This window comes from Lepidochelys olivacea, assembly GCF_965140295.1.
Source record: "Lepidochelys olivacea isolate rLepOli2 genome assembly, chromosome: 13".
Lineage (NCBI taxonomy): Eukaryota > Metazoa > Chordata > Testudines > Cheloniidae > Lepidochelys > Lepidochelys olivacea.
This window is the reverse complement of record NC_140423.1, coordinates 99,208-118,079: the sequence shown is the minus strand read 5'-3', so window position 1 is coordinate 118,079 and position 18,872 is coordinate 99,208. Positions and strand designations below refer to the sequence as shown.

The following is an 18,872-nucleotide window of genomic DNA, read 5'->3' as shown; positions in this document are numbered from 1 at the left end:
GGAGAAGAGGGAGCCTGACTAATGATATTTATGTTGTGCTGGAAGATTGTTTGTTATGTACATGGTGCAATACCCTGTGTGATCCTTGCGAAGTGACTAATCCCTTCTCTGTGGAGCTTGGAGCCCAAAGGCACAAGTGGGTGTGATACTGTCTAGTTCTCAGAGTGGCAGATGCTCCTAGCCAGAATGCTTCATGAAACAGGTTCATATGGGAGGATCCCCTCTGTGTGGGAAATACATGTGAGTATACAGGAAGGCAGTTGATTCTCCTGAACCACATTTATGCCTGAGCATGTATTCCTTTGATATTGGCGGCTGGAGAGATCACAGCATAGAAATTCCAGAGATTGAATTTACAAGGATTACCTAAAAAGAACAGGAGGACTTGTGGCACCTTAGAGACTAACCAATTTATTTGAGCATGAGCTTTCGTGAGCTACAGCTCCCTTCATCCGATGCAACTGTAGCTCACGAAAGCTTATGCTCAAATAAATTGGTTAGTCTCTAAGGTGCCACAAGTCCTCCTGTTCTTTTTGTGGATATAGACTAACACGGCTGCTACTCTGAAACCAATGATTACCTGTAACTTAGTGCCAATGGGAAATGGGAGGCTCCTCCACCAACTTTTCTGAGTCATATTGTGAAAACCATTATGTGGACCTGGGTAAGGGTATCACTAGTCCAGCTGGGACAACTTTAAAATCCCCTCACTGTGTTGTCAACCCAATCACTTGTGATCTCTCCTTTCCTTTCCTCTGTTGTGCTGCACCAAGTTTCACAAGTGCTTCAGATGCTCGTGTTTTGTAATAAGTGCACAGTAGCATGGAGCAGAACAAAGGGGAATGGAGGGAAGGGAAGTGAAAGAAGGAAGACGGTGGAGAGGGAGGAAGGGACATTAAAGGGGTGGGGCACTCACCCATGTACTAGTTCTCTCACTCACACAATCCCTTCTCTTTCCCTGCATTCCCTTTTTCCCTCCTCTGCCCCTCTTTTGTGTTCTGGTCTCTGACAAGCAAATGATAGACTTATACACAAAGTGATGTTAAAAGAATTTAGTTGGGGCTGGTCCTGCTTTGAGCAGGAGGTTGGACTAGATGACCTCCTGAGGTCCCTTCCAACCCTAATCTTCTATGATTCTATGAATGTTGTTTGGCCCTTGCTTTATTTACTGGATGCCATCCAAAACCTGCACTGAATAAAGAAAGATTAGTTTTTTTATGGGCATTTCTGTGGCATTCATCACCATAGTATACCAGTAACTCACAAATATTCTTGAATGTATTTTCACAGCTCCTGTGAGACAGGTAAACAGTGTTGTTCCCCTATGGGGAGCCGAGGCACAGTAGTGTTAACTAACTTTGGATGTCTATCTCATGACAGGTAGGCCTGATTTTTTTCAGAGCACTTTTAATCGTGCTTTATATGCTCTAACAGTTAGTTGTCACAACACCTCTAAGGGAGCAAAGAGTTGTTAGATTCATTTTACTGTGGGGGACACGGAGATAAAAAGGTGAAATGACTTCCCCATTGCCTTGTAGTGTGTCATTGTAAAAACCAGGATTAGATCTCAAGTCCACCTGACTCCCAGTCTTGTACTCATTTCTCCAGAGCATCCACTGATTTCAATTTCAGTTGTGAAAGCTTGGCTTAGCTGCAGATTGGGCCATCAGAAAATGAACACACATTCAGTGGTCACCGGCTTTGGTTTAAGAGCACCATCACATAATAAGTCTAGAAAGATGGAATCCAGTTCTCCTGAGTGGCATGCAGTTGCCTTAAATCATAAAACCATTCTCTCTCTTCCTGCAGTGCCCAGTTTTATTCTCTGTAGCAGTAGAGAATGAGGTAAAGCTACTGCAGATAATCTGGTTCAAAACACAATCTTGGTTCTCTACCTGGGCACTAGCCATCCTGTGACTGAATGACACAGGAGTCCTGTGATCATGTCAGTCGAGCCCGTATCATAATGCATATGTGCAAGGTGACAGAATAAAGGTTTCATCCATAATGCTGGTATTTCCTAACTTTCAAATGCTTGACCTTGCAACTTTATTTTTATTTTAACATAACTTTTAAAATATAATTTCCTAGCTGTTTCATTAAAGGAGAAGGTCAAAAACAAACAACTGGATGAAGCTGTAACACTTGGACTTTCACTTAGCATCATCAGCAGGGTTTGAACCCAAGTACAGTTAAGTGTGGCTAAATTAATGGGATTTGCCTCTGTCATATTAGATATCTGCGTTCTATTCCCTACTGATGCAACCTCTCAGTGGATGTAAGGCTTGCTCATTGATAATGGTTGAGAAGGGCACAGACTAACACCATGCACTGTAATAGAAGAAGGGAGTCTAAAACCCATGGTCCGCTGGGAATGTGCCCTGTTCTGGGAACCAGATGGAGGGTTCTTGCCAAGAAGCCAAAAAACAAGCTATCCCTCACCAACCACAAGTGACAAATGGTGAATTTTTGATGGCTTATTACTGTCAAATTGCATGCGTAAAATTAGAGGGCAGGTTGAAAATGGAGCTCCAAGTGCTGAAGCAGCAAAGGTCAAATGTGTTGACCCCTCAGTGCCAGGAAGCAGAATATTTTAATCATCCCCCCTCTGGTATTCAGGTTTTACAGCATTTGTTAGAGATCCAGCTGTGCAAATCTAGGTCTTGTAAATAGTTCCAGGAGGATATGAAGAAATGTTGCTAAAATGGAAAGTGTGAATATTTACCACATGCTGTCTTCAGTAATGTACAGGATCTTTCCAGGGGTATAAACATATTTATCAATGCTCAGGTTTTTGTTCCTGTCATGAGTGGAGTTGACGTTTGAAATAAACATGGGTAGGAATTCTCAAGGACCTCAGGAATGAAATAAATAAAACCACTGAAATACACCAAACCTTTCATTACAGACATTTAGGAAGTATTTATTCTTTTTCAGGTAAACCATCTGGTCTGTGGCTCTCAAAAATTTTGGTGTGGAGTGCATCTTACCAGAGAGAGAGAGACGTGTGGACACCTCCCCTCCTGTTCATGATTGCGTGACATCCCTGTAAAAACTGCTTACATGGAAAAGTAACACTAGCAAAGTATTTAAGTATTTTAACTACAGTATCTTTAGATCAATATGTATTTGTGGTTTTTGAGAAGAGTTAATTATACAGACTCTTTTTGTTCTTCATTTCATCTCCCTCTCTTGTGCTTTCTATTTCCTTCTCCCGGCTTCTCTGAGTAGTTACTACAACTCCTGAGGAAGCTTGTAGAAGGAAGGTAATATGGATGGGGAGTATTCAGCTGTTGTGACCTGCACTGGATGTGCCATGTTTGTCTTTCTTCCACAGGACAGAAGCGACTTTGTCTGTACAAAGTGCAAGCTGGTCTCCATATTGGAAGAGAAGTATCGACCCTGTGTTGCATAAGAGAAACTGAAGATTTCCTGGACAGATGTCAGGATATGCTTCTACGGGCACAACGTTCTGAAGATTCAGAGCAGGCTGCGCAGTGGGGACAGAAGGATGGTGAAGAAATTTGGCAGCATGTGACCTCCAGAAGAAGAAAGGGGAGCGTCCATGTACCAGCAACGCAGATACTGGTAAGCAACCATTTTCATGTTCTCTCTACAGGTATTAATGCGGAGAGTGGATTAGATGATACATCTGAGGGAAGGGAACAGAAGGAGACTCCACTAATTGGAAGGCATGAGATGCACTGTCCTAGGGATGGGGGTTCCATGATTACCTCTCCCAAGAGAAGGAGGCGGGTGGTGGTGGTCGGGGACTCTCTCCTCAGGGGGACTGAGTCATCTGTCTGCCGCCCCGACCGGAAAACTGAGAAGTCTGCTGCTTGCCAGGAGCTAGGATTCATGATGTGACGGAGAGACTGCTGAGACTTATCAAGCCCTCGGATCGCTACCCCTTCCTGCTTCTCCACGTGGGCACCAATGATACTGCCAAGAATGACCTTGAGCAGATCACTGAAGACTACGTGGCTCTGGGAAGAAGGATAAAGGAGTTTGAGGCGCAAGTGGTGTTCTTGTCCATCCTCCCCGTGGAAGGAAAAGGCCTGGGTAGAGACCGTTGAATCGTGGAAGTCAACGAATGGCTACGCAGGTGGTGTCAGAGAGAAAGCTTTGGATTCTTTGACCATGGGATGGTGTTCCAAGAAGGAGGAGCGCTAGGCAGAGATGGGCTCCACCTAACAAAGAGAGGGAAGAGCACCTTCGCAAGCAGGCTGGCTAACCTAGTGAGGAGGGCTTTAAACAAGGTTCACCGGGGGAAGGAGACCAAAGTCCTGAGGTAAGTGGGGACATGGGATACTGGGAGGAAGCAAGAACAGGAAAGCGCGAGAGGGAGGACTCCTGCCTCATACTAAGAAAGCAGGACAAACAGCAAGTTATCTCAAGTGCCTATACACAAATGCAAAAAGCCTGGGAAACAAGCAGGGAGAACTGGAAGTCCTGGCACAGTCAAGGAATTATGATGTGATTGGAATAACAAAGACTTGATGGGATAACTCACATGACTGGAGTACTGTCATGGATGGTTATAAACTGTTCAGGAAGGACAGGCAGGGCAGAAAAGGTGGGGGAGTTGCACTGTATGTAAGAGAGCAGTATGGCTGCTCAGAACTCTGGTACAAAACTGCAGAAAAACCTGAGAGTCTCTGGATTAAGTTTAGAAGTGTGAGCAACAAAGATGATGTCGTGGTGGGAGTCTGCTATAGACTACTGGACCAGGGGGATGAGGTGGACAAGGCTTTCTTCCGGCAACTAATGGATGTTACTAGATCACAGGCTCTGGTTCTCATGGGAGACTTCAATCACCCTGATATTGCTGGGAGAGCAATACAGCGGTGCACAGACAATCCAGGAAGTTCTTGGGAAGTGCTGGGGACAATTTCCTGGTGCAAGTGCTGGAGGAACCAACTGGGGGGGAGCTCTTCTTGACCTGCTGCTCACAAACCGGGAAGAATTAGTAGGGGAAGCAAAAGTGGATGGGAACCTGGGAGGCAGTGACCATGAGATGGTCGAGTTCAGGATCCTGACACAAGGAAGAAAGGAGAGCAGCAGAATACGGACCCTGGATTTCAGAAAAGCAGACTTTGACAATCTCAGGGAATTGATGGGCAGGATCCCCTGGGAGAATAACATGAGGGGGAAAGGAGTCCAGGAGAGCTGGCTGTATTTTAAAGAATCCTTATTGAGGTTACAGGGACAAACCATCCCGATGTGTAGAAAGAATGGTAAATATGGCAGGCGACCAGCTTGGCTGAACAGTGAAATCCTTGCTGATCTTAAACACAAAAAAGAAGCTTACAAGAAGTGGAAGATTGGACAAATGACCAGGGAAGAGTATAAAAATATTGCTCGGGCATGTAGGAGTGAAATCAGGAAGGCCAAATCACACCTGGAGTTGCAGCTAGCAAGGGATGTTTAGAGTGACAAGAAGGGTTTCTTCAGGTATGTTAGCAACAAGAAGAAAGTCAAGGAAAGTGTGGGCCCCTTACTGAATGAGGGAGGCAACCGAGTGACAGAGGATGAGGAAAAAGCTAATGTACTAAATGCTTTTTTTGCCTCTGTCTTCACGAACAAGGTCAGCTCCCAGACTACTGCACTGGGCAGCACAGCATGGGGAGGAGGTGACCAGCCCTCTGTGGAGAAAGAAGTGGTTCGGGACTATTTAGAAAAGCTGGATGAGGCACAAGTCCATGGGGCTGGATGCGCAGCATCCGAGAGGGCTAAAGGAGTTGGCGGATGTGATTGCAGAGCCATTGGCCATTATCTTTGAAAACTCATGGTGATCAGGGGAGGTCCTGGATGACTGGAAAAAGGCTAATGTAGTGCCCATCTTTAAAAAAGGGAAGAAGGAGGATCCTGGGAACTACAGGCCAGTCAGCCTCACCTCAGTCCCTGGAAAAATCATGGAGCAGGTCCTCAAGGAATCAATTCTGAAGCACTTAGAGGAGAGGAAAGTGATCAGGAACAGTCAGCATGGATTCACCAAGGGCAAGTCATGCCTGACTAATCTAATTGCCTTCTATGATGCGATAACTGGCTCTGTGGATGAGGGAAAAGCAGTGGACGTGTTGTTCCTTGACTTTAGCAAAGGTTTTGACACAGTCTCCCAGAGTATTCTTGCCAGCAAGTTAAAGAAGTATGGGCTGGATGAATGGACTATAAGGTGGATAGAAAGCTGGCTAGATTGTCAGGCTCAGAGGGTAGTGATCAATGGCTCCATGTCTAGTTGGCAGCCGGTATCAAGCGGAGTGCCCCAAGGGTTGGTCCTGGGGCCAGTTTTGTTCAATATCTTCATTAATGCTCTGGAGGATAGTGTGGATTGCTCCCTCAGCAAGTTTTCAGATGACACTAACCTGGGAGGAGAGGTAGATATGCTGGAGCGTAGGGGTAGGATACAGAGGGACCTAGACAAATTGGAGGATTGGAGCAAAAGAAATCTAATGAGGTTCAACAAGGACAGGTGCAGAGTCCTGCACTTCGGACAAAAGAATCCCATGCACCGCTACAGACTAGGGACCGAATGGCTCGGCAGCAGCTCTGCAGAAAAGGACCTAGGGGTTACAGTGGACGAGAAGCTAGATATGAGTCAACATTGTGCCCTCGTTGCCAAGAAGGCCAATGGCATTTTGGGATGTATATGTAGGGGCATTGCCAGCAGATCGAGGGACGTGATCGTTCCCCTCTATTTGACATTGGTGAGGCCTCATCCGGAGTACTGTGTCCAGTTTTGGTCCCCACACTACAAGAAGGATGTGGAAAAATTGGAAAGAGTCCAGTGGAGGGCAACCAAAATGATGAGGGGACTGGAACACATGAGTTATGAGGAGAGGCTGAGGGAATTGGGATTGTTTAGTCTGCGGAAGAGAAGAATGAGGGGGGATTTGATAGCTGCTTTTAAGTACCTAAAAGGGGGTTCCAAAGAGGATGGATCTAGACTGTTCTCTGTGGTACCAGATGAGAGAACGAGGAGTAAATGTGTCAAGTTGCAGTCGGGGAGGTTTAGGTTGGATATTAGGAAAAACTTTTTCACTTGGAGGGTTACCTAGGGAGGTGATGGAGTCTCCTTCCTTAGAAGTTTTTAAGGTCAGGCTTGACAAAGCCCTGGCTGGGATGATTTATTTCGGGAATGGTCCTGCTTTGAGCTGGGGGTTGGACTAGATGACCTCCTGAGGTCCCTTCCAACCCTGATATTTTATGATTCTATGATTTGCTCCCTGCATATGTTTTTCCGCTGCGTGGTCCACTTCCAGCTGCTCTCCTCAAAGAACTGCTCAATGATATCATTCTTTCTCTCTGTTTCCCCCTGCTGGCTTCAGTCCCCAAGGACAGCTCTGAGTGGAGGCAGCTAAGCTGACTTCTACTCCTTGTTTCATGTTGCCTTTACAGGCCCCCAGACCCTATTTTTGCCATGAAGAGTCTGGACACCTGTAGGAACAGCTGGAAGCAATGAGGATGCAGAAACAATGACTACCAGCTCTTCAGCAGTCCCATTATGGGAACAGCTGACCTAGCCAGCTTCATCAGTGTGGCTTGGCAGTGTCTGTTTCCCAAAAAACATGAAGGTGCTTGCTTGAAAATTTAAAAAGTGGGTGGTGGGGGTTAGACTCAGAGACTTGAAGGTCAGAGGGGACCACAATGATCCTGCACATGGCAGGCCACAGAACCTCACCCACCCACTCCTATAATAGACCCCTAATCTCTGGCTGAATTACGTAAGTCCTCAAATCATGATTAAAAGACATCATGGGCTGATCGGAGGCAGGAGTCAACTTACTGATACTGAATGAGAGATGATAGGTAAGTGTGGTTAATGGCCAATGCTACTGTAGTGGGTCCTGTGCTTTTCCTTGGTGTGGTGGGTCAGGTTGCTACTCCTTGCCCCTATTCTAGGGCATTGAGGGCTCCACTAGTGTCCCAGTGGGGAAGAGAAGGGGAGTGGGGAAGGGACCCAGGTCCACCCCCTTACTCCAGATCCCAGCCCCTTCAGCTTCATGGGCTTTTTACCCTCTTTCCCCTTGGGCAGGGTTTCCCTCAGTCCTTTGTGCCAGGGAGTCCCTCTGCTTGGGCAGGGTTTTCCTTCCCCTGGTATTCTGATTAACAGCAATACTCCTCCAAACTCTAGTCAGCTCTCCTTCCCTCTCTTTGCTTGAGGGGGAAGGGATAGCTCAGCGGTTTGAGTGTTGGCCTACTAAACCCAGGGTTGTGAGTTCAATCCTAGAGGGGGCCATTCAGAGATCTGGGCCAGAAATTGGGGATTGGTCCAGCTTTAAGCAAGAGGTTGGACTAGATGATCTGACCCTTCCAACCCTGATAGTCTATGACTGAAGCAGGGTTTTTTTATTAGGTCTTGGGCAGGGCCATAATTGGCTACTGCTGCTCTAATTACCCCATAGTAACCTTTCCCTAGTCCACAGGGAATAAGGCCTTGATCATCCTAGGGCTTATATACCTCCCATCTACCACTCTCCTGCTGCCATCTGGCCCTGCTGCATCATGTAGGTTGCGGATAAGCTGTGAAAGGGCCTTGAAAGTGAAACTACTTTGTTTGATATCAGAGAAAAGAGGGAGCCAGAGGAGGGATGTAATGAGAGGGATGGTATGGTGAAAGCAATGGGCTAAGAAGATGTTCTTTGCAGCAGCATTCTGAATGGAGATGAGCAGGGCAGGAGTGCATTTGTCAAGGCCAGTAAGAAGAATGTTGCAGTCATTTAGATACCAGATTATGAGAGCCTGGTGTCGATGGTTAGGAAGAGCTGGATCTTAGCAATGTTATATAGAAAGAATCTGCAAGGCTTAAACATAGCCTGGATATGAGGACCTAAAGAGAGGTTCTAGCTGAAGATAGTATCTAGGTTAAGGGCCTCAGTGACAGGTGTAGTCATTTGCAGAGTTGTTGTAGCCATGTTGGTCCAAGAATATAAAAGAGACAAGGTGAGTGAGGTGATACCTTTATTGGACCAACTTCCATTGGTGGAAGGTACAAGCTTTGGAGCTAAACAGAGCTCCTCTTCAAGTCTGGGAACAGAAGCAGAGTGTCTGAGCTTAAATTGGGACAGATTTGAAATGATCACTTCAAATTCTTTATGCATAAAGGTCTAACCCCCAATTGTCCGCTTCATTTCAAGTGACTGCCTCCTTCTGCTTAACATTTTGTCTCAACTTGTATTTAGCTTTATTTTAAACCCGATCCTGACCAACAAGGAGGAATTGGTTGTGAATGGGAAGGTGGAAAGTAATTTGGGGCAAGTGATCATGAAATGATTGACTTCATGATTCTAAGAAAAGGAAGCCATGGGAGCATCAGAATAAAGACAGTGGACTTCAAAAAACCAGACTTTAACAAACTCAGAGAATTGGTAGGTAAGGAGTTATGGGGAGAAAGTCCAAATGATAAGAGTTCAAGAGAGCTGGCTGTTTCTTAGGGAGACAATATTAAATACACAACTGCCAACTATTCCAATGTGAAGGAAAGATAGGAAGAATAGTAAGAGGCCAATATGGCTCCATCAGGAACCTTTTAATGATTTGGTAATCAAAAAGAAATCCTATAAAAAGTAGAAACATGGACAAATCGGTAAGGAGGAGTGAAAAGATTAGCACACGTATATAGGGAAATCCCAGCAAGGATTATACAAAATCAGAAAGACTAAGGCACAAAAGGAATAAGAAGAGCTTCTTTAAATACATCAGAAGCAAGATAAAGACAAAAGAAAGTATAAGTCTTCTCTTTATCAGGGAAAGAAAGCTAAGTGATGACCTCAAGAAGGCTGAGGTGTTTAATGCCTGTTTTGCTTCAGTCTTCACTAAAAAGATTTATGGTGGTCAGATACCCAACACAATTAATATTAACAACAAGGAAGAAGTAACACAAGCCAAAATAGGGAAATAACAAGTTAAAGAATAACGAGTTGGGACAGAGTGTTAAGCAGAATGAGAATAAGTGGTCAGTTTCAACTGTGGAGAGAGGTAAATGGTGCCCCCACCCCCACAGATCTGTACGGGGACCAGTGTTTATCATGTTCATAAATGATCTGGAAAAAGGGTGAATAGTGAGGTGGCAAAATTTGCAGACGATACAAAATTACTCAAGATAGTTAAATCCAAAGCTGCTTACCAAGACTTGCAAAGGGATCGCACAAAACTGGGTCATTGGCAACAAAATGGCTCATGAAATTCGATGTTGATAAATGCACAGTAATGTATATTGGGAAATATAATCCCAACTGTAGATGCAAAATGATGGGGTCTAAATTAGGTGTTACCACTCAAGAAAGAGATCTTGGAGTCATCATGCATAGCTCTATGAAAACATCTGCTCAAGATAGAGTGGCAGTCAAAAAAGTTAATGTTAGGAACCATTAGGAAAGGGATAGATAATACAGTAAATACCATAATCCCACTATATAAATCCCTGGTACACTCCAGACTCCATACAGTTCTGTCTGCCCCATCTCAAAAAAAGTATATTAGAATTGGAAAAGGTACAGAGAACGGCAACAAAAATCATTAGGGGTGTGGAACAGCTTCCATGTGAGGAGAGATTAAAAAGATTGAGACTGTTCATTTTAGAAAAGAGATGACTAAGGTAGGATATGATCAAGATCTATAAAATCATGAATGGTGTGGAGAATGGGATTAAGGAAGTGTTATTTACCCCTTCACATAACACAGGAACCAGAGGTCACCAAATGAAATTAATATGCAGTAAGTTTAAAACAAACATAAACATTACTCACTTTATCCCACAATTCACAGTCAATCTCTTGTTGCCAGGAGATGTTGTGAATAACCCAGTTAAAACTATAACTGGATACTAAAAACAATGAGATAAATTCATGGAGGATAGGTGCATCAATGGCTGTTAGCCAAGATGGTCAGGGATGCAACCCCAGACTCTGGTTGTCCCTAAACTGCTGACTGCCAGAAGCTGTGACTGGATGACAAGGGATGGATTGCTTGATAATTGTCCTGTTCTGTTCATTTCCTCTGAAGTATCTGGCACCAGCCACAGTCGGAAGACAGGATACTGGGCTAGATGGGCCACTTGTCTGACCCAGTATGGCCGTTTTTATGTTCCAAAGCCATAAATTAATCCTCTAAACTACCTAGTTAATGAATTGACAATACAGTCTCTTCAGTCAAATGTCATTTAAATAAACCATATAAGAGGAGTGATGTACTGAGTAATCAAATTAGGCATTTAACTCATCAGCCATGAGATTTCTTCCTTCTCTTCCATATTTCTGAATAGCTGATTGTATAGATGTAAGACTGTCAAAGTGTATCCTGTCCTATCAGCATTAATAACAAAGGGCTTAGGGTTCTCTTACTCCACTCAAGACAGCTAAAATTTAAACAAAGCAGGTGTGCAATGGTATTCCTTTGTCCCTTGTATACTCTGCCTGTGGCATGTAATAGTCTAGTCTTCTGAGGAGTGCAATACTTTGGTCTAATTTTGATTGTTGGGTTTAGTATGCATGTGCTTGGTGCTGTTGGTAGCCTGTGATATGCAAGAGGTCAGACGAGCTGATCTGGTGGTCCCGTCTGGCCTTAAACTCTATGTCTGTGTGTGACCTGTGGTTCTTAATTAGGGTTAGTTGTAAACATCCTTGTAAGTGTCCTACTTAAAACATGTTTTGTTACACAATCTGAAGCTTAATTACACTTACCTAAGACTGGCGCATGTCCAAGGAAAGATAAAGTGCTTCCCCAAGCTTTTAATAACATTTAACACTGAGAGTGATTATCCATTGGAACAATTTACCAAGGGTCATTGTGGATTCTCTATCATGGGCAATTTTTAAACCAAGATTGGATATTTTTCTTACAGATCTGCTCTAGTTCAAAAGGAATTATTTTGAGTAAGTTCTATGGGCCTGTGTTATACAGGAGGTCAGACAAGACAATCACAATTATCCCTTCTGACTTTGGAATCTCTGAATACTCATGGAACAAGATTTCCTAGGTGGGATGTAATGGGGGAAACATGGTCCATAAGAAGGAAAAAGCAACTTCATGTCTGGCCAATTTAGCTTTGGGTTTTGGACACTAGAGGCAGGAGTTGGGGAAGGAAATAGCAAATATCATGCATCTGTTCTACAACTTGGTTTTATGGAAAAGAAGAGGGTAGGCCCTGTTAGCAGACCCGTAACCCATATTATTATTTTTTTATTTCTGTAGTATCATAATTGTGTAGGTCACGGGCCAAATAAACATAGAAGATGTGTCCCTGCCCAACTTACAAGGCCTTCTCCCCTGAAAACATTGCTGAAATGTGGAATTCTGATTTTATGTAAATTACATGACCGCCTGCCTTTAACACATAATTCTCTGGTAAGTGCCACAATAGAGTAGTCTGAGCTACATGCAGGCATTGTTGGCAGTGTGCTCTGGTGTTGGCTTGTGCCTGTGCACATAGTGGACATCAGGGGTTTCCCTTTAAAAAGTTCATAGGTTTGTCTTGTTTCTGTCTCCACTATACTCGTTAATTGTTTGTTAATAGTTTTGGCGTTAATGATATGTAGACATTTAGGCCTTTTCTACATTACGAAATTAGGTCGAATTTATAGAAGTCGGTTTTGTAGAAAGCGTTTTTATACAGTCAATAGTGTGAGTCCCCACACAAATGCTCTAAGTGCATGTAGTCGGTGGATGTGTCCACAGTACCGAGGCAACCGTCGACTTCCAGAGCCCTGCACTGTGGGTAGCTATCCCACAGTTCCCGCAGTCTCCGCCGCCCATTTGAATTCTGGGTAGAAATCCCAGTGCTTGATGGGGCTAAAACATTGTCGTGGGTGGTTCTGGGTACATATCGTCAGGCCCGCCTTCCCTCCCTCCCTCCGTGAAAGCAAGGGCAGACAATTGTTTTGCACCTTTTTTCTTGAGTTACCTGTGCAGACGCCATACCACGGCAAGCATGGAGCCTGCTCAGCTCACGGTCACTGTACGTCTCCTGGGTGCTGGCAGACGCGGTACTGCATTGCTACACAGCAACAGTTTATTGCCTTTTGGCAGCAGACAGTGCAATATGACTGGTAGCCATCGTCGACGTAGACCAGGGTGCTCTTTTAACCGACCTCGATGAGGTCGGGGTGCCTGGGCAAACATGGGAGTGACTCAGCCAGGTCATTTCCCTTTTAAGTTTCGTTTCATGGCGATTCAGTTCTACCAGCAGTGCACTGTCTTTTAATCTGCAGCCAGCAGAAGACGATGGCCAGCAGTCATACTGCACCATCTTCTGCCAAGCCCCCAGGTGATGATGATGGCTAGCGGTCAAGAAATAGACCAGATTTGTTTTGTATTCATTTTCTCCTCGCTCCCTCCGTGAAATCAACGGCCTGCTAAACCCATTTTTGAGTTCTATCCTTGAGGTTTTGACTTCTATCCTAGAGGAGGCCATTTTGTTTCTCGCAAAGCCACCCCCTTTGTTGATTTTAATTCCCTGTAAGCCAACCCTGTAAGCCATGTTGTCAGTCATCCCTCCCTCCGCCAGAGCAATGGCAAACAATCGTTTCATGCCCTTTTCCCTGGATTGCCTGAGCAGGAGCAGACGCCATAGCACAGCAAGCATTGAGTCCGTTCAGCTCACCCCAGCAGTTATGACCATTGTAAACACCTCGCGCATTATCGTGCAGCGTATGCAGAACCAGCACCTGAAAAACCAGGCGAGGAGGCAACGGCAGCATGGTGATGAGGCCCTGAACACACTTTTCTCTAAAACCGCGTTCCCCCGCAATGTGGAGATCATGGTGTTCTTGGGGCAGGCTCATGCCGTGGAATGCTGATTCTGGACCTGGGAAACAAGCACAGAGTGGTGGGACCACGTAGCGTTGCAGGTTTGGGATGATTCCCAGTGGCTCCGAAACTTTTGCATGCATAAGTGCACTTTCATGGAACTTTGTGACTTGCTTTCCCCTGCCCTGAAGCGCAAGAATACCAAGATGAGAGCAGCCCTCACAGTTCACAAGCGAGTGGCAATAGCCCTGTGGAAGCTTGCAACACCAGACAGCTACCAGTCAGTTGGGAATCAATTTGGAGTGGGCAAATCTACTGTGGGGGTTGCTGTGATGCAAGTAGCCAACACAATCACTGAGCTGCTGCTATCAAAGTTAGTGACTCTGGGAAATGTGCAGGTCATACTAGATGGCTTTGCTGCAATGGGATTCCCTAACTGTGGTGGGGCTATAGAGAGAACGCATATCCCTATGTTGGGACTGGATCACCAGGGCAGCCAGTACATAAACTGCAAGGGGTACTTTTCAGTGGTGCTGCAAGCACTGGTGGATCACAAGGGATGTTTCACCAACATCAACGTGGGATGGCCAGGAAAGGTTCATGACGCTCGCGTCTTCAGGAACTCTGGTCTGTTTAAACAGCTACAGGAAGGGATTTACTTCCCAGACCAGAAAATAACTGTTGGGGATGTTGAAATGCCTATAGTGATCCTTGGGGACCCAGCCTACCCCTTAATGCCATGGCTCATGAAGCCGTACACAGGCACCCTGGACATAGTCAGGAGCTGTTCAACTATAGGCTGAGCAAGCGCAGAATGGTTGTAGAGTGTGCATTTGGACGTTTAAAGGGTTGCTGGCGCAGTTTACTGACTCGCTCAGACCTCAGTGAAACCAGTATTCCCACTGTTATTGCTGCTTGTTGTGTGCTCCACAATCTTTGTGAGAGTAAGGGGGAAGACATTTATGGTGGGGTAGGAGGTTGATGCAAATCACCTGGCCGCTGAATACACACAGCCAGACACCAGGGTGGATAGAAGAACACAGCAGGAAGTGGTGCGCATCAGAGAAGCTTTGCAAACCAGTTTCATGACTGGCCAGGGTACTGTGTGACACTTCTGTTTGTTTCTCCTTGATGAAAACCCGCCCCCTGGGTTGCCTCTAAATTCCCTGTAAGCCACCCGCCCTCCCGCCTTTGATCACAGCTTGCTTGCAAAGGAAATAAAGTCATTATCGTTTAAAAAACATGTATTCTTTATTAATTGATTATAAAAATAGGGAGATACCCCACCCAGGCTAACTTGTGAGTTATGGGAAGTGGGTAGGAGGGAAGGAAAAGGCCACTTTTAAACTTGTTGAATGCCAGCCTTCTGTTGCTTGGGTTGTCCACTGGGGTGGAGTGGTTGGGTGTGTTCTTGGGCATCTGGGTGGGGAGACTATGAAACCTGGGGAGGAGGGAGGGCGGTTAAGTAGGGGCTGCAGCGGCAGTCTGTGATCCTGCTGCCATTCGTGAACCTCCACCTAACACCAGGGGCATGTCCGTTTGATCCCGCAGTATCCCCAGTGTTTCCTCATGCCTCCTCTCATCTTCCTGCTGCCACCTCTCCTCACATTCATCGGCCACCATCCTGTACTCTGCTATTGTGTCTCTCCACACAGCTCTGTCACTGCTGGATGACTGCATGAGCTCAGAGAACATTTCAGCACGCCTGCTTTTTTTTTGCGCCTTATCTGAGATAGCCTCTGGGATGGAGGAGGGAGGCTTGAAACATTTGCAGCTGCTGGAGGAAAAAAAGGGAGTGAAGTATTTAAAAAGATACATTTTACAGAACAATGGCTATACTCTTTCATGGTGAACAACACTATTCACATTACATAGCACAGGTGATTTTGGTACAAGGTTGCATTTTGCATCTTATATTGAGTGCCTGCGGCTTTGGTGTTAGAGATCACACATGCAGTGCCAGGCAACGGAATTCAGCTTGCAGGTGGCCATGGTAAGCCATAGTCTTTCGGCTTCTGCAACCTTCATAACAGCAGCCCCCTCCTTTCCCATACCAAGCAAAGCCCGTTGAGCTGGCCATTTACTGCTGCAGTTTTCCTGTTAACGTGCAGCAGCAGAAACCAAACTAACCCCCTCCCCCAATCCAATTTTCTGGGATGATCGCTTTTCCCCTCCCCCCACCGCATGGCTGGTATCAGGGAAGATCCCTGCTAGCCAAACGCGAACAGCTCAGCGCCAATGGCCCCCTCCTCCCACCGCGTGGCTAACTGCGGGGAGGATTTCTTTTCAGGCACAGGCAAACAGCCCAGTAGGAACGTGCACCTCTGAATGTCCCCTTAATCAAATTCCCCTATTTCAACCAGGTTACCATGAATGATATCACTCTCCTGAGGATAACGCAGAGGTAAAGAACGGATGTTGCTTGAATGCCAGCAAACACTGGGACCATACGCTACCAGGCTTTGTCATGCAATGATACCAGATTACTTGCTACTAGCATGGCATGGTAAAGTGTCCTACCATGGAGGATGGACTGAGGCTGCTCTCCCCAGAAACCTTCTGCAAAGGCTTTTAGAGTACCTCCGGGAGAGCTTCATGGAGATGTCCCTGGAAGATTTCCGCTCCACCCCCAGACATGTTAACAGACTTTTCCAGTAGCAGTACTGGCCACGAATGCATCCCAAGTCCTCAGGGCTACTTAATCATTAAAAAATGCTTGCTTTTATAACATGTATTATATTTAAAAAGGTACACTCACCAGAGGTCCCTTCTCCGGCTTTGTTGGGTTGGGAGGGTATTTCAATCAGGGTTATAAGAAGATCCTGGCTGTCGGGGAGAATGGTGTGCTGTGTGCTGTCCTTAAGCTCATCCTTCTCCTCCTCATCTTCCCTGTCCGCAAAATACTCAGCCATGGCGGAGAGTATCCGATCCTCAGAGTCCACGGACAGGGGTGGGGTAGTGGTGGCGGCCCCCCCTAGAATTGCATGCAGCTCAGCCTAGAAGCGGCATGTCTGGGGCTCTGTCCTGGAGCGTCCGTTTGATTCTTTGGTTTTCTGGTACGCTTGTCTGAGCTCCTTAAGTTTCACGCGGCACTGTGTTGCGTCCCTGATGTAGCCTCTGTCCCTCATGGCCTCTGAGATTTTTTGAAATGTTTTGGCATTTTGTATTTTGGAATGTAGTTCTGATAGCACGGATTCCTCTCCCCATACAGCGATCAGATCCAGTACCTCCCATTTGGTCCATGCTGGAGCTCTTTCTCGATTCTGGGACTGCATGGTCGGTCACCTGTGCTGATGAGCTCGCCTGGCCAAACAGGGAATGAGATTCAAAAGTTCCCGGGGCTTTTCCTGTACACCTGGCCAGTGCATCTGAGTTCAGAGTGCTGTCCAGAGCGGTCACAATGGTGCACTGTGGGAAGCTCCCGGAGGCCAATACCTTCGAATTGCGTCCATACTAACCCTAATTTGAAATGGCGATGTCGATTTCAGTGCTAATCCCTCGTTGGGGAGGAGTACAGAAATCAGTTTTAAGAGCTCTTTATATCGAGAAAATGGCTTTGTTGTGTGGATAGGTGCAGGGTTAATTCAGATTTAATGCTGCTAAATCCAACATAAACTTGTAGTGTAGACCAGGCCTTAGTTCCAGTTTGTTTGGCCCTTTGCCCTGGAGAAAGCTTTTGAAAGCAGAGCTGTTTTTCCTGAGTGAGTAAGCACTGCCTACACTAATGACCCTTGTATTTCTCTCCTCTGGTCCTTTCATCTTTCCCGTCTCAAGAATTAACTAAAAACAAAAGCTGGCAACTCATCCTGGAATGAAGCTGTTATGAGATTTCAGTACAATGTGATCAAATTCAAAGGGGAAGAACTAGGGGAGCTTCCTGTCACACTGTTCTAGGTATCTGGTATCTTTGTCCTGGGTTTTTCTTGTCTTCCGTATTAATTTCAAGGGTGCTTATAAATGAAAAAAATAGTCTGTGTCCTTTTGCTGCTTTGATGTCTTATTTTTCACACACACAAATGTAGATCTTGTCTCTGCTAAACCAGTTTTTTCCTGAAAGACTCTGTGACCAACTGAAGAAACAGTGGGATTATATCACATCAGATAATTTTGGCCTGCTAAACCCAGAGTTGTGAGTTCAGTCCTTGAGGGAGCCATTTAGGGATCTGGGGCAGAAATTGGGGATTGGTCCTGCTTTGAGCAGGGGGTTGGACTAGATGACCTCCTGAGGTCCCGTCCAACCCTGATACTCTATGATTCTAACAAACAACTGAAACTTGATTAATCTACTCAAACTTGTTACAACTCTTTGGTTCAGCTTTTTGGCCCTGTTAAGGCTGCTTTGCAATGCTCCAGTGACAACGCAGTTTTAAATGGATGGTTAGTTGAACTGGTTGGGTTGGCATAGCAGTTCTTATCTACCTTCTTTCACACCCTGATGTAAGGAGAGCAAATCCAACAGCAGCTATGTCCACCTCATGATACCCCAGTTGCCATATGGGCCCTTAAAGGGCCACTGTCTCTTGTGTAATTTAGAGAACCCTTGAGGCTGCCCTTAAATTGTGCCTCAGGACTTGACCCTGTGTTTTGCAGTGCCAGGATCAGGGTACTGTAAAGGTGGCTTAAATTGAGGTTTGTGAATGCAAACACCCTCATTGAAGTGTGCAGTGGTGATTACATATGCAAGTCAAGTACGAGCAAAAGTATGCATTTGACGTTTTGGCCTGGCTGTAGTGTGCTGCTTGTGTAACTGTGATCAGCTTATTGGGGGGTGGGGTGGGGAGGAAATAACACTGGATTTTGCATGTAAATACAAGACTTTAATTTCTACACCCCTAGACACTTCTTGGTCACAGCATGCTGCCCTAAAATTAGACTGTGTCAAATGTGTATGGGTCATACCCCCAACTCTGTTCTATGAGTGGGCACGACCCTGACATGCACAAGAATTCTCAGTTTGTGGTGGTGATATCTTTGGTTTCTTTCTCCAAATGCTTCTGTGGCTGACTGGGAACACGTGATAGGTGTATTGCATGGATTATGGAAATGCTTAGTGTCCTGGATTTGCTTTTCCAGGTCCCCAGAATTGATTTTCCAGCCTCAAATTGATTGTAATGTTTGTCTTTCTC

At 45.6% G+C, this 18,872-nt stretch overlaps 1 long non-coding RNA gene across 1 annotated transcript in view; it reads left to right on the top strand.

Moving 5' to 3' along the window:
• LOC311529782 overlaps positions 1–16,515 on the top strand; it is a 36,922-nt gene extending 20,407 nt beyond the window's left edge. The window contains exons 2-4 of the long non-coding RNA XR_014713879.1: positions 2,938–3,085; positions 3,338–3,588; positions 16,110–16,515. This is a non-coding gene — a long non-coding RNA (uncharacterized lncRNA). The remainder of the gene's footprint in view (positions 1–2,937; positions 3,086–3,337; positions 3,589–16,109) is intronic.
• Positions 16,516–18,872: the final 2,357 nt, after the last annotated feature.